Source organism: Ursus americanus, chromosome 16, assembly GCF_024610735.1.
Source record: "Ursus americanus isolate L20-20 chromosome 16, mUrsAme1.1.p, whole genome shotgun sequence".
Taxonomy (NCBI): Eukaryota; Metazoa; Chordata; class Mammalia; order Carnivora; family Ursidae; genus Ursus; species Ursus americanus.
In genome coordinates this window covers 55225025-55245922 of record NC_142142.1, presented here as the reverse complement: position 1 = coordinate 55245922, position 20898 = coordinate 55225025, and the positions used below count along the sequence as shown (strand labels likewise).

At 43.4% G+C, this 20898-nt stretch overlaps 1 long non-coding RNA gene across 1 annotated transcript in view; it reads left to right on the top strand.

The window, feature by feature from the left end:
- LOC123792575 (uncharacterized) overlaps nucleotides 1-20200 on the top strand; it is a 108495-nt gene extending 88295 nt beyond the window's left edge. Inside the window, exons 7-14 of the long non-coding RNA XR_015727016.1 lie at nucleotides 5415-9273; nucleotides 9547-9636; nucleotides 10121-10250; nucleotides 10413-10553; nucleotides 10791-12260; nucleotides 12470-12616; nucleotides 14554-14701; nucleotides 19187-20200. This is a non-coding gene — a long non-coding RNA (uncharacterized LOC123792575). The remainder of the gene's footprint in view (nucleotides 1-5414; nucleotides 9274-9546; nucleotides 9637-10120; nucleotides 10251-10412; nucleotides 10554-10790; nucleotides 12261-12469; nucleotides 12617-14553; nucleotides 14702-19186) is intronic.
- Nucleotides 20201-20898: the final 698 nt, after the last annotated feature.

The window sequence follows — 20898 nt, the reverse complement described above, 5'->3', positions numbered from 1 at the left end:
ATCACCAACTAAATTCATATGTCTCAACCTCACATGTGTTAAAAAGTGCACAAACAAGCCATGAATTATCTCAACTCTAGTCACAGGGATGAATGGCTGAGGGAGAAGTACATGAGATAAGAAGCAAAAACCACCAATGCAATTAGATGACAGCGTCAATGATCAGCCTGATACAAACATGATGCTGATAGACCCAAAAGATTGCACCACAGGCTCTCCCAGGCCTGGGATGGAGAGTGTCAGGGACTCAGCCCTTGGCTCTCCTTGCCCTAGCATCTTTGGGCTAGATCTACTGGGTTCTCTCCTCTCCTCTCCTCTCCTCTCCTCTCCTCTCCTCTCCTCTCCTCTCCTCTCCTCTCCTCTCCTCTCCTCTTCTCCCCTCCCCTCCCCTCCCCCCCTCCCCTCCCCTCTTCTCTTCTTCCTTTTCTTTCTTTCTTTCTGAATGAACACATTCTAGGTCTTGTTTCTTTCTTTTTTTTAAAGATTTATTTCTTTATTTCTTAGAGAGAGAAGGAGCATGACACATCACAAAAAAAAAAAAAGAAAGAAAGAAAGAAAGAAAGAAAGAAAGAAAGAAAGAGGGAGTAAGACAGAGAGAGAGGAAGAACAATGGCTTCTCCTTTCCTTTTGCCTCCAGCATCTTTTATTGAGAAACTTCTGAGAAATCAACCAGCAAAGGAGCCTAAGCATTATAGAGGAGTATAGAGAGAGTAGGTTTGGAACTGAGGAACACAGGTAAATAATAAGCATCTTTGGGCAGTTAACAAATATTTTTTAGGTGCCTTCTAAATGGCAGGCACTATTGTGGTGCTGAGGAGTCAACAGTGAACAAAAGAGAAAAGTCCATGCCCTCTCAGAGCCCACATGTCAGTTGAAAGAAACAGTGAAGAAAGACAAAAAGGTAAAGTATACAGTATCTTAGATGGTGGTTAAAGTTCTAGAGAAAAATGAGAGGGAAAAGGTAGGGGTTGATGAGAGTGTGTGGTGGGCAAGAAAAGTTTCACTGGAAGAAGTGAGGGAACCCTGACAGTACCTGACAGTAGGGAAGAGCTGTATAGGCAGAGCCACAGCAGATGCAAAGGCCCTGGGGCCTGCCACATATAAGGAACAATAAAAAGCAGAGGAAAAGTAAAAGGAAATGAAGCCAGGGAGACGTGGCTGCTGAGAGCAGAAGGAAGAAAACAAGAGACCCCTTAGAACAAGCAGGCCACCTAAAAATCTTTACACAGATTTTTATTAGGCCCTAGTCCTGTCCCGGCTGCAGCCTGGGGTTATTTGTACTGTCTTCCCCTCCCACCTTTTGTAGGCTCTGAAGAGAGATAAAATGGGAGGGGCTTGAGGTCAGATCCTACAGACCTGAAGGCCGTTGCAATGGCCTTTATGCTAACTGACATGGAAAGCCATTGCCACCTTCTGCCCTTCTCAGTACCCACTTTCTCCTCCCCATTCCAAATCAGGACCGGAGGTCCACTTAAGTCCCAGCTCAGTAACTGGGATTCTCTATTCTCTGATTCCAACTGACACACATTGTCTTCTAGACTGTGGGTTTCCTATAAACATGACCCTACCTATTCTGAGTGTCTCTGTGTGTCTAACCAGTGCTTGGCACCTAGTAGGGGCTTAGTAAATACCTGTGGAATGAATGAATGCTTAAGAAGATCCTCATATGTCACATTCATCACCAGCATTGTGACACCTTGATTCAGCTGACTCAATCAAAGCCAATGTCATTTGGGTGCAAAGAATCATCCAGTAGTGAGCTGGAGTCAGCTTGGAGTTGGAGTTGCTAGATTGAAGTTTTTTAACCAGGTGCATGCATTTTGTGGGTTATAGTCTCAATCTCCACAAAAACTTTGGGGCTGACTTTGGGACAGAAGGTGTGTCCACCCCAGTGCTTTCTGGTAATGACAGAGGTTTTTTTTTTCCCCTTTCCTTTTATTAGTGATAAAGGTATTGTTGGAGATAATTGTATTTTTAGCAGCACAGTTAATGAACTAGCTAAGCATCAATAGATGGAATCATAAAACCATTAAACACCAAGAGCAGTAATGGGAAACTGTGTCTGGTGGTAATGAAATTAAGTGTCTTTATGACGTCAGTTTATTCCTTTTCTCCCCAGCTCTCTTGCCCTCCTGAGTACATGGTGACTGCCACTCCTAATTGCTGTTTCACTAAAATGCCATCCATTTTGTGTTTTAATTCGATGTATTTCTAGGGCCTTCAGGATCATTAAACCCTCCACCAAGAGAGTGCAGTAGAAGTGGCAGTTATGAAAACTTCTGGAAGTGGCCCAGGAGTGTAGGAGAATAAAGACAGCAGAAAAGGTTGAGAAAGAATAAAAAAAACTCTGCTGGACTTAGTACTCGACCCATACTGATGAGTGTCAGTGCTCAAGGTTGAGCTCATTCAGGTATCTGGCACAACCTCTGCGGACAGGACAGGGCTGCTCCGAGGGATTGGGGTCTATGGTTACACCTGTCTGGGAACCATATTTTTTCAGTTTGGGAATATATTCATATGCATAATTTCCTTTAAGCATCATGACAACCCCTTATGATAATTTTTTTTAAAAGATTTTATTTATTTATTCCACAGAGATAGAGACAGCCAGCGAGAGAGGGAACACAAGCAGGGGGAGTGGGAGAGGAAGAAGCAGGCTCATAACGGAGGAGCCCGATGTGGGGCTCGATTCCATAACGCCGGGATCACGCCCTGAGCCAAAGGCAGACGCTTAACCACTGTGCCACCCAGGCGCCCCCCCCTTATGATAAATTTTTATTCCCAATTTTCAGATGAGGAAACTGAGGCTCATGGAGTTTAACTGACAAGGCTCAGGTGCCACTGCTAATTAGAGGCCAAAGCTGGGGTTCTTTCCCTTACACCAGGAAGCCTCATGGGTGTTGAGCCAAAATTTGCCCATCCAAGGTTATGGCATCATTATTTCATGCAATAATTCAAGAAATACATTTTTTAAAGATTTATTTATTTATTTGAGAGAGTGAGCGAGCATGAGTGGGGGTGGGGGTGGGGGTAGAGGGAGAGAATCTTCAAGCAGTCTCCCTGCTGAGCATGGAGCCTGACACAGGGCCAGTCCCACGACCCACGAGATCATGATCTGAGCCAAAACCAACAGTCAGACACTCACCAACTGAGCCACCCAGGTGCTCCTAATTCAAGAAATATTTATTGACATCTCCCATATCCTGGGAATGTGATAATGAGTAAAGCAGACTCTTTCCCTATCCTGTTAGAACTTAGCTATAGCTGGGAAGGGTTAAATAAGCAATGCCATGCAGTGGTTGGGTGATATGATAGAGAAGGTACCACACTGGGGAGGCTGGCAGCAGGATGAGAAGCCTTCCTGGAGGAAGTGAAGTTTCAAACTGAGGCCAGAATCATGGAAGTTAGAGAAAGAGATAAAAGAAGGGAAGAGTGTACAAGGGCGTGGCTGAAATGTAGGAGGGAGTGGTGGCTGAATGGCGGTATTAATTGGGGTGATAGCGTCAGTTGATGGGACTAAGGAACTGATTTCATGTGCAGGCTGAAGGTGAAGGAAGAATTACGAATACCTTCCATTCAGTGAGACAGGGAGCATTGTGGGAGGAATCCAAGGGAGAAGGTGGGATAAGATGGTAATTACTGGGCATGTGCCACTCTTATAAAAACTCGCCCTCCCAGGCTGTTCAGCTGCCCAGTCCTCACGGGATCTCAGGGCTAAGAATTAAATTCACTAAGAAGCGAATTAAAGCCCTGCTATAGACATGGTGTTGATTCTTTCATTGATGCCCCCCCACAAAGCCTGAGTACCCTGCTTCCACCATGATGAGGAATTGAAAGGACGGAATGAAGCCTCAAAACGGTCACCACCAGCCAGAGTGATAAGGCTAAACATGATGGAATTTAATAGGGGCAAACGTAAATAACCCCCCTTAGGTTTACAAAATCAGTTGTTCATGGGGCTCCTGGGTGGCGCTGTCGATTAAGCATCCAACTCCTGGTTTCAGCTCAAGTCCTGATCTCAGGCTCATGAGATCCAGCCCCGTGTCAGGCTCTGCACTCAGTGTCAAATCTGCTTCAGGTTCTCTCTCCCACTGCCTCTCTCTCTGCCTTTGGCTCTCATGCAGTTTCCGTAAAATCAATCAATTAATCAATTAAAAAAAAAAAACAACCAACCCCCCCCCAAATCATTTGTACAAAGAAACAACAGTCCTAAAATGGAGTCACTTGTGCTAAGTTCCACATCAGCAAACCAAGACTTAGCACCCAACCTAAGTGCAATTTCAGCCTCTCCCAGGAATGTGACCTGTGACCAGTCAAGCTGGAATCACTCGTCAGCGCCAACGAGGTCATGTGCCTGAGAGACCCCTGCCTTTACCCAAAGGAAGGTGACCTTGCCTGAAACAGTCCACTCTTCATCTTGCCCCTTTTCCGCCTATAGAAGCCTTTTATTTTGTATGGTTCTTTGGAGCTCCTTTCTGCATGCTAGATGGGATGCTGCCTGATTCATGAATCATTGAATAAAGCCAATTAGATCTTCAAATTTACTCAGTTGAATTTTGTTTTTTTAACGATATGAAGAATGAAAACCTGGCTTGACAGCAGCTTGTGTCAACAGAGCCTAATAGAGCCGCCTGGACAGGCCAACAGTGTCACATAGTGACCCTTCTCCCACTTCTAATCCCACCTTGATGTTCAAAGCATTGCAGTGGAACCCATGAAAGTGGTTATCTGACTGGAACAGAGAAGAACCTGTAAGGACAGAGCCTAGTTCAGAGAGCTGTCCGATAGGGCCTGAGTTTCAGGGGGCTACTTGGAGCATGGTCCAGGCGTACCTCCAACAAAGTACCTGGAAAAACCATAAGCAAGGGGCATAATTCTCAACCAACCAGAGAGCTTCCAAGAGAAGGATTTGTCTGGGCTAGAAGCAGAAGGAATGGTGGACCAAGGAAATAAAGAAGGGTAGAGGAGCCCAGAAAAGCTGATTGTCATATTAATTTGTTTCAGTCATGTTTGAACTCTGATCAGATATGTGCTTAGCTCTCTGCTGTGGGAAACACCATAAAAGAATAGTATGAATGGTGCTAGTAATTCTAGACCAGATGGCGGGTGCTCTTCAGAGGACGGTGAGGTCCAAGGGGAGCTGAGGTCCAGGGAACATGTCACTGGAGAGTTGGGGGAAGTGAGGAAAGCCTCTGACTGGAGTCTTGGGAAATAGGCGGAAAGGTAGGAGTGAGTTTGGCAGCTCAGTGGGCCTGACAAAGAGCTGAGATGTGACAGAGCTCACTGGGCTGAGCTCTTGCCCACAGCGGTGGGGGGGGGGGGCAGGGTTCACAGAAGAGTCATCTGGCCAGTGATGCTGAATTGCAGGATACCAGAATCTGTGATTTTCCTACTGATTGCTTCTCCCTCTGTAGCGCGTGCCCGAGCTGGCTGACTGCCTCGCATTGTGCTGAGGACCTATAGCAGATGTGAGTGCCCGGACAGCAGTAACCAGGAAAACTCCAAGGAAAATCTCTGGGAGAGAAGCCCCCATGCCCTCCGATGGGATATCAAGCTAAGTGAAAGCAGGATGTGAAGGTGCTTTGTAGGTTGTAGAGTGTAGGAGATTCCCTTCCTTGTTTTCTTCCTTCTTTGTCCCTCCCTCCCTTCTCCATCTATTGAGCAGTGACTGGCATTCTGCAAAGGGATGGACACATGAAGATGGTCAGAACACAGGTCCTGCTCCCACAATTCATAGTGGAGAGGGGAGATGAGACACACAAAAAGGGTCATTATTTCTTTGATTTTAAGATGCACTCTCGACGTAAGAGTTTCTGAGGAAAAAAAATCAGAAACAGTATCACACTAAATGTACACATTGTTTGCAAAACATCCTTATTTTAGAAACATACAGATGTGAAAAAAGGGTATGTTTCAAAATTGAGCACTTTGGGCAGAGTAGTCAGTATCACAATAGGAGTAGGTAGAGTGACTTATCAGAACATAAAAATGTGGGGGAAAAAAATCTCTGTCTTAAAAGTAGTAGTTACAGCAGTGTGATCGTTGTCATAAGAGCGGGGGTACAAGGCTCCACTGGAACCCACTGGAAGGAGATCTGAACGCTGCCTGGGGACACCAGGTAGGGCTTCAGTGGAAGATGGTGTTGCAGGGCCGCCTTCTAGATGAATAATGGTGGACAGGGGTGGGTAAAGAAGCCAGAGGAGGGGGTCTCAGGCAGGGGAGCAACTCTGGCAGAGGCAGGAGACAAAGGAGAGTGTGGTGCATTCTGGGAACAGCTGCTTGTCATCATGGAGATTGTTATTAATAGTGGAGGAATAGAGGGGGCCTTCAGTCTGGAGACGCCTGGGTGCGTCTCATCACAGAGACAACAGGGAGGGACAGGTGGGCTTTGCAGTGTAACAGAATGAGGCGTCTCTGCTAAACTTGCCCATCTCTTGGAAAGTTTCTGTTTTCTATTTACATAAGTCATAAATTGATTGCCTAATGCAAAAATGATGTGTTCTCAAATAGTTAGGAAATACAACAGATTTCAATCAATAGATTCAAAATTCTTCATTACATCTGCTTGCTTATCCCCTTAAACCTTTTCTCCAGAGGAAGTATGCCCTTTAGAAGTGATTGATTATGTTGCTCCTGTGGGCACATGCACTTCTTACAGGTTCTTGTCTTTCTCTGTCTCCCTCTCGCTCTTTCTCTCTTTCTCTTCTTCCCCATGGTTGTCAAGCAGCTACTCAGCTGCAACATCAGGCATGCATCAAGGAATATATTTTTTGTTCGATGTGTATGTGCACATGAGGCTGTCTCTGAATTGCATCCTCACAGAATAACCTTTGGGTGTTGATGTGAGGATGCTATTAGCAGGAAATTCATTTATGTTGGGCCCAGGACAGGGAGAAAGCTACCACAGTGTTGAAAGAAAGCCAAGTAAACAGTCTGGAACGTCGAGGCCAGGTAAAAGAGATGGACAGTACTGGGTTAATTAGGACGTTCTCCTAGACTATGTCTGTTTATGCTCCTAGGGGGATGGATATTCTCTGGGGGCAGAGAAGCGCCCCTCTGGTCCTTTCTGCATTCACTTATTTGTTCAATCCATCCTAGGCCTGGAGGAAAGAGTCCCCTGGCTTCTCCCCCTTCATGCTCTTTCTCAGCCCTGGGAGGGCCGTGAGCTGTCAGAGCACCCACTGTGATGGAAAGGCACCCACTGCCCTGGCTCCTCCTGCTGGTTCTGCCACTGGAGCCTCTTTGGATCATGTTTCCTCATCTGTGAAATCAGCCTGTTTACTAGTTAATCTTTAAGGTTGTGCCTCAGCCCTATGACAGTAATTCAGACAAGCATAGACAATGTGGCTCAGTGTTTACACTGCATGCCAGGCATTCTGCTGAGAGCCTTCCTCCTTTAATCCCCATGGCAACTCTGTGTGGTTTGAGGCCCTGAGGTTCTGACATACTAGCTACCTCGGCCCCAGGGGATGTAACTGGGAAGTGGCAGAACTGGAGTGAGCCCATGCCTGTGATTCTGTAGCCTACATGTTGATTTGTTTTCTTAGTCAGGCTGCTGTAACAAAACCCATTGACGTGATGGTTTATTTCTCACAGTTTGGAGGCTGGGAAGTCCAAGATCAAGATGCCCACAGAATCCGTGTCTGCCGAGATCTCTCTTCCCGGTTTACAGAGGGCCACCTTCTTGCTGTGTCCTCCCACAGCTGACAGAGAAAGAGAGAGGGAGAGAGACAGAGTTCTAGTATCTTTCTCTTCTTATAAGGACATTAATTCCATCATAAGGACCGTACCCTCATGAACTCATTAAATCTAGTCCTGTCCCAAAGGCCCTACCTCCTAATACCACCACATTGTGATGTTAGGGCTTTGATATATGAATTTTGGAGGGACACAAACATTCATTCCGTAACAGACATTATGCAATCTTGCCTCCTTCCATGCTGTGGAGAGAATGTTGGTGAGACTTGAGTCACCCTTAGAACCAGTAGGAGGGCACTCTGCTCTCCACCTCTAGCACTGGGCAGAGAGGGAGTAATCAGGGGGCCTGCTAGCAGAACCCTGGGAGCTGGTGAACAGAGATCCTGTGTAATGTTTATGAAAACAGATACTTGTTAGAGACAAGCTGCTGCCTGGGAATATCTGTGACAATTTGTGAACATCTAACCATTCATTCCACAAGTATCTTTTAAAACACCTACACTCTTTTAGGGGCTGGGAATGCAGTGGTGAACAAGACAGGGAGCTTACATTTCAATAGGGAAAAAAGACATCAACTAATCCCACAAATAAATGGGTCATTGAAAATTGTGTTAAATACGAGGAAAGACTATACAGAGTACTGTGGAGTGTACATACTGGTGGCCAGATCTTGTCCTGGGCGAAGATGTGGTCATTGAAGATCTCCCTGAGGAAGTGGTTGCAGAGCAGAGATCTCAAGGGTCTGAAGGCTCTAAGGAGGTGCAGCAGGGGTGGGGGTGGGGAACTGTGTGACTGTAGCCTAGAGGGCAGGGGTGAGGGGTGCGGAGGGCCAAGTGCTGTAGAGCTTTGCAGGTAACTTAAGTAGTTTGCACTTTATTCCAAGTACAGTAGAAAACCATTGCAAGGTTCTAACCAGGAAAGTGATGTGAGCTGGTCTGCCCTGAAACAAAATCACTTGGCTGTGGTTTGGAAGAGGCCCTCATGGGAGCAAGAAAGCTGGTTGGAGGGCTGTGCTTATCACTTGTGTAGACTGAACAGCTGGCAATAGCTGGGCTAGAGTTGGCAGTGGAAGTGGAAAGAAGGATTGGGGGATATGTAGGAGGTAAAATCAGCAACACGGCAGGGAGTGGCTTGAGTTAGGGCTGAAGGAGGGAATAATTGACATAAATAGGGAAGGCAAGTTCATTCAATATCCTGATGCGATTTTTTAAGAGGTAATGCCCCTTTCAAAAGCTTCCCAAAATTTCTAGCTGGGTCAGTTAGGATAACTTCACTTGTATGTTAGAGAAATCCCCCAACTCAGTGGTCATAAACAATTAGGAACCATGTCACATAGCAAGGAATGCCTTGGTGGCAGGGCTTCTGGGTGGTGGGATTAGCATTTCCAGACATTAGACACCCAGTCACAGTCCCATTATTTTCAGGTTCAACTGGCCAGAGTGAGGCACGTCTCCATCCTGTAAATCAATCTCTGCCCAGGCAGTAGGGTTACCGTGACAGCTCAGGATTTTGCTCTGGACTAGGAACGGGTCACCTTCCCTGAGGAGCGGATAAGTGGACCCCAGCTTCTGTTAGGTGAGACTAGATATTGGTGTCATGGACCAAGTCCCAGATTTTGGATTTCTTAGACCAATAAACATGATAAAAGGAGTGGGTGAGACAACTGGTGACAGGATTGACAACTTTTCATTTTTACCTGAAGACTTAAAACAATTACTATCTACTGTCTCTATCATTTCATCAAAAGGATATTTTAAAAGCAAAGAAGAAAGAAAACCTTTTAAGCTTAAAAAATTTAGCATTATAAAAACTTGCTGTTTTTTCTCATTTCTCTTATCTGAAATTTAGAAACCATTCTCTTGGACCATTATGAACAACATAAAACAGAGGTTCTTAGCTGAATTTGTGGAATAGAAGTTGGAGCGGCCGTGAACGTGGGTAGGGAAAAATTACAGCTTCATTTTTACTATCCTGTATCTGAGATGTAGCATTTCCTTCAATTATGAGTGTGACAACAAGCTGCTAATATGAGCATGACCTGTGATTTTTGTCATCAATGGAAATCATAAATATTTTCATATCACATTACAGTTGCTGTAGGTATCTGAAATGTCATTTACACCCACCACTATTTTGAAATTACAGAAGCTATTAGATAGCCCCTGGAAATGTGGGATCAGTCTTCCGGAAGAACTCTCCCCCTCTCTAGCGGGCCACTGTCTGGTAACTCTGTACATGGGTAGGGCGGCCACTGGGCAGTGAGTTAGAGTGTTCTCATGGGGGCGACCCACACGTTCTAACATTCCTTAACTGTAAATATTTATGGATCAATATGCAGAAGGAGTTGAATCATTTTCATAGTTTGCCCAAGTTTTGTCCATCTGAATTGCTCTAATGCAAGTTTTTCACTCTCCGTCGGCAGCGCAGCCTTTGGTGACACAGACGAGTTCAAACATGTCTGATGGCTGAGCGGACTGTCGAAGTGTGAGATTTAGAGTAACTCCTTGTGATCGCTAACAGATTGCACCGTGACACGGGTTATGCGCAGTGTGGTAAGCTCTGTGAGCAGTGGAAGTCCTTTCTCTGATTTATTTTTCATTTTTACTCTCTGTTTGCACAACGTTTGTGTTTTGAAGTAGAGTCTTGCACGCACAGTATATTCTTCACATGTTGTTCTTATGTTTTGTTCTGTGAAAATGCCACACATTTAAAAGAATACCTTTGTGGGAAACAGTGACGCTATGAGAAATGAGGACCATTATTTCTAGAAAGTCACAGAGAGTCACATGAAGCAATAGCTGAATTTCAAGAACAGGACTGTTGAGCAACTGTCTAATCCCCTGGTCTACGCAAAGGTGAGAAGTTGTTACCAGGGCAAACACTCTGGCTAATCATAAAAACTCCCTTATTTTACTTACCTTTCATAAAATTTAATGAATGTTTTATACTTAACTTAATTAACATACAAATTATTCCCTCCTATATAGCTTTATCAAATAAATGACTTAGGAACCATAAACAAAATATTACATTTCAAAGAATGTCGAAGAACAAAAATATTTTAAGCTTTATGTATTATTTATTTTTTACAGACCCAGTTTATCTTGAGCTGGCAAAGAAAAGGAGGGTATGATCAAAACTGTGTACCTGGTTTCTTTACATTAATGAAGGGATGGGACATAAAAGCCACAATGACTTCCCTACTATTGTGGAAAGATTCTTGAGAAGGGAGTTTTGAAGTCAGGAAGAGAGAGTCTCTCATGTCTGTCAATCTAGAAAATGCATCCAAGGAATTGAAGAGCTTTGTGTGTATGTGGATGAAGAAAGCTCAGTTTGAAAAAGTCAAGATACTTCGAAAATGTGGATTTGCCGTTTCATGAAAACTTCTTCTGGAAGCACTCCTGAAGTTTCTTAGCAAGTGCCAAACAAGAAGGCTCACTTTTCTGGAGGAAGTTTACCAAAAGCCACACGCACTGGGCATGATGAGAAGCAGGGAAATGACTCTCTAGTCAGAGGAGCTGCTTCCATGAAGAACGGTTGACATATTTTGAAGTGGATTATGGAGGGATTGGCAGCCCTGCCACTCCCCTCAGCAAGCCACTCAATGAAACTATAGACCTCTTTCAACATAGCTGCCTCCTTGTTTTGTTCATGATGACCCTGCTCACGTCAACAAAGAATTCTTGTGTTTTCACTTGCTGCATTTAACCCAGACATATTCAGGCTTTTCAAAAAATCCTGGGAGAAGTTTTGTGGGCGATCATAAAAGTCATCAACTTCATCAAAAGCGTGTCTCCGAATCATGTATTTTTACAGGGTGTGTCAAGAAACTAGAAAATGAGGGGCTCCTCTAACTTAGAGAAGCTCACTGACTTTGAAGAGGCAAGTTTTACTTTTTCTAATAGAAACAGAAAATCCTTTCTTGGAGCACTTTGAAAGAAAGAATTTTGCCTGTGGGTTGGTTCGCTTCCTTGGCAGGTATTTTTGACCATAGGAATGAGATGACTCTTAACTCTCTGATGTCACCATTATGGATGCCTCTGAAAACATTCTGAGCTTTCCTGGCTACACGGCTGACACGAGGCTGACATCTTTGCAAACTTTCAAGTGCTTTACCTCAATGGAGCTGAGTTAGAAAAGTCTGTCAATTTCCTTGAAAAGAGTAATCTACAAACACCTGGAAGTACTTTAGAACTCTTTCAAAGGTTATTTCTATCTTGATGGTAACAAAATTGAACCCTAGCGTTCTTTTTCTTTCTGATATAAATTGAATCAGAGGTGTTGACCTAGCCAAAGATGAATTCATTGATCTTAGGACCACAAACCCACTATAACTAGAGGTTCACTAAAAAGCCTCAGGGAGTTTTGGTGGTCGTCAGGAGACACTTAACTTTGTGAAAGTGCTGTGGAGGCTTTAATCACATTTTCAACACTGTATCTTTGAGGCTTGGATTTTCAACATCGTCACCAAAAAAAACATATCAAAATCAACTGGATTTCTAACAGGACATGCTTATTATCTTGAAAAAAAACCATTCCACCATTTTATGTTCTTATTTAAGGTAAGCCAAAGCAGTCTTTATGTAGGGTTATCTTTAAAAATTAAAATTTGATTTTAACTGGACTATATTTCAAATGTAATTTTTTAAAATGCAGCACAAAGAAGCAAATCTATTATTATAGCAAAGAGGATTTTAAAATACTTTAAAATACTTTAATTTTATTGCAGCATATTTAGGTTTTTTTTTTTTCCTTTTTTCTTTTTTTGTAGTCCTGTGTATTTACAGGTTGAGAAACATTATTCTGAGAAAGGTCCATAGGTTTCACCAGACCACCTGAGGGATTCTTGGTATAAAAAAAATAAAGAAGCCGTCCAACCTGCTCTCAAGTTCCTCAAATGTGGGAAAAGGCGGATCTGGTACGTATTCTGGTGCAGGCTGGAGAAGTGAACTGCTTCACAGAGGGCTAGACCAGCCACGAGGCTCCGTGCTTCCAGGAAAACCCATTGAAGGTGACAGCTTTGACTGTCAGCCCTCTCATGCCCAGGACAAGGGAGGAAGGGAGAAAGTAGCCCCATATAAAAGGCACCTCTTCTTTACTTCCTATAATAACCGATTGTAGGAAACTGGCTCCTTTTCAACCGACGCTCAGGTCTTGAAGAGCAACGCATTACTGAGTTCTTCCTGAGAGCATGGAGTACAACGTGCTAAGGCTCCAGAGAAGACAACCATGTGCTTCCTTCCCTCGAGGAATTAATTTATTTGTGGAGACAAAACAAGTGCGTAAAATAAGGAGAATTCAGTGCAAGGCTAGGTGGTATCTTGAGAAAAACCTGTCTGTTAGCTTCTTTACTGTAGCATTCCCAGAGTCTCAAATATTGCTTGGCACATAACGTGTGCTAGAAAAAAATCTGTTGAATGAAAAAATTGGTGACTGAATTTCAAAAATATCTATTGTTATGATCGTAACACATGTTAATTAGCAAAACCTTGAAAATTCAGAAGAATATAAAGAAGTGAAGAAGTGGAAAAGACGAAAACAGCCAACATTTTATAGATTTCTTTTTTTTTAAATACATATGCACGACATGCACACACACTCACACTACTTTTAAAGAACAGAATAGGGACCTGAGTTTTATGGCCTGATTTTTTTCTCTTAAAATTATATTGTGAACATTTTTCTGTGTCATTAAATATTCTTCAGAACATTATTTTTAATGGCTTCGTCATATAGTATTTTATAAATAAATCATGGTGTAGCTTATTAACCACTTCCCTGTTGTTGAACATTACTGTTGGAAAGATGTTGTAACACCAAGAGCTGCGTTTATGTGCTGCTCGTTCTGTTACAAGTTTGTGCTGAGCTTTTTTCACCTGTATACATACTCTCATTTCATTTCATTCTCACAATAATCCGATCAGGTGGCATTCAGTATACCCATTCTACAGAGGGTGAACCTGAAGTTCAGAGGAGTAATGTGTCAAAAGTCATGCTGCTAGAAATTGACAAATCTCGGATTCGAACCCAGGTCCTGTTTAATGTCAAAGTCCCAACCCTCAGATGTCACTCCACACTGCTCTGCCAGCACGTGCTTCATTAGGCAATCAGGAAGCTGAGAAACCTATTGGAAAGGTAGGAGGAGTTCTAGGAGAGGGGGGCATGGTAGCAAGCAGAGAGATGCTGAGAAGGAGGGGGTGTTTTCAACATGCACAACCGTGGAGATGTCAAGATGGGTAAGACCAAAGCAAAAGTCACAGAGTCTGTTTCAAGAGAGGCTTTGCAGAAGTGAGATGAGAGGGGAAGGTGCATCCCCAACTCAGTGCTCCTGACTTCCTGGCAGTGGAGTGATGAATCCACTCTTTCATTTCTTCCTGATTCAAGAGTCATCTGACAGCCTTCATACAAGTGGCTGAAGGGAAGGTGATGTGGAAAGCAGCAGAGGGCCGCTCTGTAATTAAGCATTCCTGCAGCCCCTCACATGTGAGCAGTATCAGAAGGGAGCTTGGAGGCTTGTCAGAGATGGAGGGCAGTGACACCAGCCCATAGGGCAGGCAGAACTGCAGGGCGACCAAAGCAGCTGTCTGGGCCTTGAATGGAGCAGCCCTTTGGTTTGGGCAGGTCAGGGACCAGGCTTAGATGACCACCTGTACTGGTGTGCTTGGGACTTCAGGGTTTCCCTGGATGCAGGACTTGCAGGGTTCAAATCGGGAAAGTCCCAGGGAAGTCCCTGAGCTGGGGCTCATCTAGTAGGACCGGTCCATGTGGGTTTCTTGAAAGAGTCATCAGTGGCCCAGGATCCAGGGCTGTCTGCACATGCTCACCTCACCCCTCACTCTTTCCTCTTCTTTGCAGCTGTGTCCGCCAGTCACTGATGACCTATGTCCTGCCATATTCTAGGAGCCACGTTCAGTCCAAGTCACTGTATCTCTCATCTGGGCTCTTAATGGTCTTCCTGCTTCCAGCCTTGACCCACAAGTCTGCTCTCAACCCAACAGCCACGGTGATCCTTTTTTATTTTTCTTTTCACTAAGGAATAATGTATATACAGTCAAATTCACCTGTATTTGTATACAATTCTGCATGTTTTGACACATCCAGTGGTTTAACCATCAGTGCAATCAAGATAGAGAACATTCTTCCACTCCAAATAACTCCCCTGTAGCCACTCTTTCCTTCCCTTTCCCAGCCCCTGGTGACCTATGACTTGTTTTCTGTCTCTCAACTTTTGCCTTTCAGAATGTTATAGAAATAGAATCCCGTACTATGTAGCCCTGGAGTCTGGCTTCTTGCACTTAGCACAATGCACCTGAGATTCATCTGTGCTGTTGTGCATTGGTAGTTCGTTCCTTTATAAGGCTGAGTAGGGTCCTATCGTAGGGATACTCCATTGTTGTTCATCCATTCTCCAGTTGAGAGATGTCAGGTACTTCCCTGTTTGGAGGATATATGAATATCATTGCTCTAAAATTTTACATACAGTTTTTTCTTTGTAATTGTAAATTTCCACTTCACTTGGGTAAATTACCTGGGCGTGGGATTGGTAGGTTGTGTGGAAGAGACTGCTGAACTGCTTTCTGAAATGGCTGTGCTATTTTCGTATGCCTCCCAGCAATGAATGAGAGTTCCAGATGCCCCGCATCCTCCCCAGGGCTTGGGGTTATCAACTTAAAAAAAAAGTATTTCTGCCATTTTACTAGATGTGTTGTGGTATCTCATTGTGGTTTTAATTTGTATTTCCCTAGTGGCTAATGATGTCGAACATCTTACTGTGTACTTACTGCTATGCAAAGTGTCTGTTCAATTCTTTCACCCCTTTGAAAAATGGGTTTGCTTTCTTATTATTGCGTTTTGAGGATCCTTCATATATTCTGTATTGTCCTTTATCAGATATGTGATTTGTAAATATTTTCTCCTAGTCTTCAGCTTGTCTTTTCTTTCTCATAACAGTGTCTTATGAAGAGCAGAAGCTCTTTATTTTGGTGGTCTTATCTATCACTCTGGTATTCTATCTAAGAAATACTTGTCTAGCCCCAATTCACAAAGGTTTGCTCCTATGTTTTCATCTAATAGTTTCATAGTTTTTGATTTTACATTGAGGTGTATGATCCATTTTGAGTTAATTTTTATATAAGATGCAAGAAATAGATAGAGGTTTATTTTTTAATTTTTATTATTTTTTTTAAAGATTTATTTTTTAGAGAGAGAGAGTACGCAGGGGGAGCGGCAGGCAGAGGGAGAAGCACGGTCCCTGCTGAGCAAGGAGCCCAATACAGGACTGATCCTAAGACCCTGGGATCATGACCTGGGCTGAAAGCAGCTGTTTAACTGACTGAGCCACCCAAGCGTTCCAAGATTTGTTTATTTTTGCATATGGAGGTCCCAACTGTTCCAGCACTATTGGTGGGAAAAGACGATCCTTTCTCTGTTACATTGCCCTTGTACCTTAGTTGAAAATAAATTGCCCAGCTATATGTGGGTCAGCATCTGAATTCTCTGTTTTGTTCCCTTGATCTAGACATAGAGGTGGGCTGGCAATGTTTGAGAACTGGCTCTTGGGGGGAGGTGCGGGGGGAGTCCCGATTTGTAGTGTTTGCTCGTTTCTTTTTTTTAAATGCGGTCATGGTAGACAATTTCAAGTGACCAATTTGACACCAGTCAACCTGTAAAACTCCTAAAAATGTAACATTTGGTTCTCATGAGCTGGTATGAGCCAGCTCCAGCACAGTGCTTTGTCTACCCTGTTTTCCAATAGCACACTACCTGAATCACTGAAGCGTTATATTTCGTCTTAAAATCAGGTAGTGTGATTCCTCAAACATTGTACTCCTTCAGAATTGTTTTGTCTATTTTAGTTCCTTTGTCTTTCCATAAAAACTTTTAGAATCAGTGTATTGGTTTCTGCAAAAATTCCTGCAGAAATTTTGAGTGAAACTGGCTAATCTATAGCTCACCGTGGGGAAAACCAGTATCTTAACGACATCAAGTCTTCAAGCCCATGAATAATCTCTCTATTTATTTACATCTTTAAGAATTTCTTTCTAAAAAAATAAAATGAAATAAAATTTCTTTCATTCGTGTTTTCCAGTTTTCAGTATACTGATCCTGTACATGTTTTGTTATGCTTAAGTATTTCACAGTTTTGGGGTACAATTATAAATGGTATTTTTGTAAATTTCAATTTCTAATTATTCATTGATAGTAAATGCAAATTCAACTGCTTTTTTTTTAATATTGACTTTGTGTCCTATGATGTTGCTAAACTTGCTTATATTGATTTTAGTAAGTTTTTGTAGATTCTTCGGGATTTTCTACATGGATAATCATGTTGTCTATAAATAGAAACAGTTTATTCTTCCTTTCCAATCTTCGTTCACTCCTTCACTCATTCAGGCATTTCACTGGCTAGGACTTCCAGTGTGATGATGAATAGAAATAGCAAGAGTGGCCATCCTTGCTTTGTTCCCTACCTCAGGGAAAAAGTATTCACTCTTTCCCCATTAAGTATGATATTAGCTAGAGGTTTTCTGCAGTTGTTCTTTGTCAGGCTGAGAAAAGTTGCTTTCATTTCCAGTTGGCTGAGAGTTTTTATCATGAGTGGGTGTTGAATTTTTCAAGTGCTTTTTCTGCATTCATTGATTATATGGTATTTGTTGTGGGTTGAATTGTATCCCTACCTCCACACACAAAATATATGTTGAAGTCCTAAACCTCAGTTCCTGAGAATGTGACCTTACTGGGAAATTGGGTCCCTTCAAGTGCGATCAGGTTAAGATGAGGTCATACTGGATTAGAATGGACTCTAAATCGAGTGAGTGGTGTTCTTATAAGGAGAGAGAGATTTGAAGGTACAAGAGAGTCTGCTCTAAGACTGTCTTCTGGCTTCCTGGCTTGTAAATGCATCCGTCCAGTCTCTGCCTCCATCTGCATATGGTCTTCTCCCCTGGGTGTCTGTCTCCAGGATCCTTTTCCTTTTTTCTTATAAGGACATCAATCATCAGATTTATGGCCCACCTAAAATCCAGGATGGTTTTATCTTGAGATCCTTAACTTAATTACATCCATGAATACCCTATTTCCAAGTAAGATCACATTCATGCTACCAGGGGTTAGGACTTGGACATATTTTTTGGAACTACTGCTCAACCCACTATCTATACCAAATAAATTCACTTATTTCTAGTTAAATTCTATCTCTCTCCAAGTAACATGAAATTCCCACAAGGTTAGGGAGTTTTGTTTATTATAATCATGTCACTGCTCTATTTTCTGTACCTAGAATAGTGCCAGGCATGTTGCAAGTGTTCAATAAATTTTGTTGAATGAATAAGAGAATTTCATTTCTTCTTGCTTTAGCATCAGACATGGCCGTGTACCTCCTCTTCCTTGGTTTCTAAGATGCCCCCCCTCCTTTGTTTCTCCTTTGCCTTCTCTGTTTGTTCCTCTGTCTCCATTGTTGGAGGCTCTGCCCCTTATCTTGTGTGTCCCTGGTCTTTTCTGCTGCTCTATTTCTCCTCCCCAGGCAGCTCAACCACCTCTGTAGTCCAGCACTTTCTGGATACAGGTGATTTACATTTCTGTATCTTCACCCCAGCCTTTCTTCTGAGCACATTTCCACTGTTCCCTTTTATTCGAATCCTCCTTATGATTAATGCATCCAACACTCTGACACGTTGTCTCTCTCCTCCAAACCTGTCTTCCCTCCTTCCAGGGTTCAGTACCCCCAACCTCCCAGTCAGCAAAACCAGAAGCCTGGGGTCATCCTTGATTCATGGACATCCTATCAGCGTCAGGTCCTCTCAGTTTTATGTCTTAAATACCTCTTGGACCTGTCCACTTCTCCCCATCCCCACTGCCACAGTCAGGCCATTGCCTTCCTCTCTCTGTCTCTCTGCTTCTTGATAGAAAGCAAAATCGCTCTGCTCCCTCTCCTCCTGAAGCCCTCTAGTGACTCTGAATTGCCTCCAGGCAAGACTGATCCTTAACCTCCCTGTGCCACTCCCGAGGCCTGCTCCTTCCTTGACTTCTGTGATCCAGTCACACTGACCTTGCAGTTCCAATTCACCAACGTCGTGGGGTAGACCTGAGGGGACTGGAAGTGGACCGCCCCCTCAGAGGACTTTCTGATGTCTCCATCTCCACCTGCCTGTCTGCTCCCTGGTTCCCTGGGCTCTGGAAAAATGTGTGGAAAATTGTTTGGACAGAAAACATTACCCCCTCCCCACAAAAATGTCTTAACATGTTAAAGAGGGGGAGCTGTCTCCAAGAGAGATTTTGGGTTCTGTTTTCCTCTCAGGTTATGGCAGCTTCTTGGAGAGCTTCCATTCTGTCTCTGCTTTTTGGTGTTAATTGTTGGGATCGATGCTGCAGCAATTATGTAATATTTACTGCAGCCACCACATACCCGAGGCTTGTTGCTAAATGTCACTTTCATGCTCTCCAGTGCATGGTGTGTAATTATAACTTGTTCACTATCTTCTTTGTGAAGGAGGCAGATGCTTTTAGGCAGAAAGGAGAATAGAAATGCATTTCCTCTGACCTTATAAGAGCACTCATTTCCGGAGAGATCCTGGAACACAGGGGTAGGAGCACGACATAGGCTTTTCATCATGCACAGTGTTACCTGCCGGGAGCTCCGCCAGCATCTCCTAAGATGTGCAGGACCCCTCAACTCCTCCTCTCTGCCAGGCCGCTGGGGGGCATGCGGTCTCGGAGCTTGAGATCAAATCCAGAGGCGAAAAGATGGAAGACTTGAGAATCAGAGCGACTGTCAATACAGCTATGAAACAGTTGTCATCATGTATGGGAAGCGTGACTGGAGGAAAGAGCAGCGGGCCGGAGGTCAGGCAGCTTTGGGCTTGGAGGTAACTATGTGACTTCGGATAAGTTGCTTGACTCTCTGATTTCACTTTTGTCATCTATCAAGTGGCAATTATAAATCCTGTCTGACTGCCTCAGTTAAACTCAATTCCAAATTATTTATTGAAGGCCTGTTCTATTCCAGGCACTGCGAGAGGCTACGGTAGTGCACACATTCCTGCCCTCAGTGAGCCTACACTCTGGAGCAGGTGTGGCAGACCCTGAGCCACAGGCCAAGTCTCATCTGTGGCCTATTTTTCTACAGCCTATCAGCTAAGAATGGATTTTACATTTTTAAGGGATTGTAGAAAGGAAAGAAGAGAAAAGAAAAAGAATATGCAGCAGAGTGTCAATGTGGCCTGTGAGACCCAAGACATTTACCTGATACTTTGCAGAAGGATTTTTGTTGATCCCTGGTCTGATGCCTGGTGATAGCCGGTTGCAATTAGCCATGTGTGGCCCTTAAGCACTTGACATGTGGCTAGTAAATTGAGATGTGCTGTAAGTGTAAAATAGACATTGGATTTTAAAGACCATATAAAAAATAATGAAAAACATTCCATTTAAATGTTTTATATTGATTATATGTTAAAATGATAGTATTTTGGATGTATTGGGCTAAATAAAAGATGATTAAAATGAATGATATATGTTCCTTCTTCTTAAAAATGTGGCTATTAGAAAGCTCAAAACCACAGAAGTGGCTCACATTCTTTTTCTGTTGGATAGCACTGGTCTAGGCGGGAGTTAGGTATGAGTCGAAAATCAGATCTATTGCTTATTAGTGTGTTATCTGGGCAAATGATGTGACGATGCCTCAATTTTTACTTTCTAAAATTGGAGGTGCAGTAAGAACAGCTACTGGATAGAGTTGTTTTGAGGCTCAAGTGAAGCAATCCATTGAAAGCATTTGTCACGTGCAAATTGTTACACAGATATTACTGGTTATTGTGGTTCAGCCACCCGAGGACACAGGCTGTGTAGCGCCCTCCACCGTTGTTACCTATCCTCAGGGGACTGGCAGCAGGGCTGGAGTGTGTGCCCTTCATCACTCCCTCTCCACTTCCCACCTGCTCCATGGGCTCTCCTCCTGCTGATCTGCCCCCAGACTGCTTAAGGCATTGGCTTGTAACATCTAGAGCTGCTCCTTCCTCCAGAGAGCCTGCATTTGATCTTGGAGACACAAAGGCATCAAAATCCTAATGAACATGCTGTAGGAGAAAGACGTCGTATCAGGAGCGGGGAAATTTGAGTGAATTGTAATAAAACCACAAAGAGTAACTAACATTAAAATCTTGCTAAGCATTTCACGTGCATTGTTTCATTTACTCAAAGAACAAT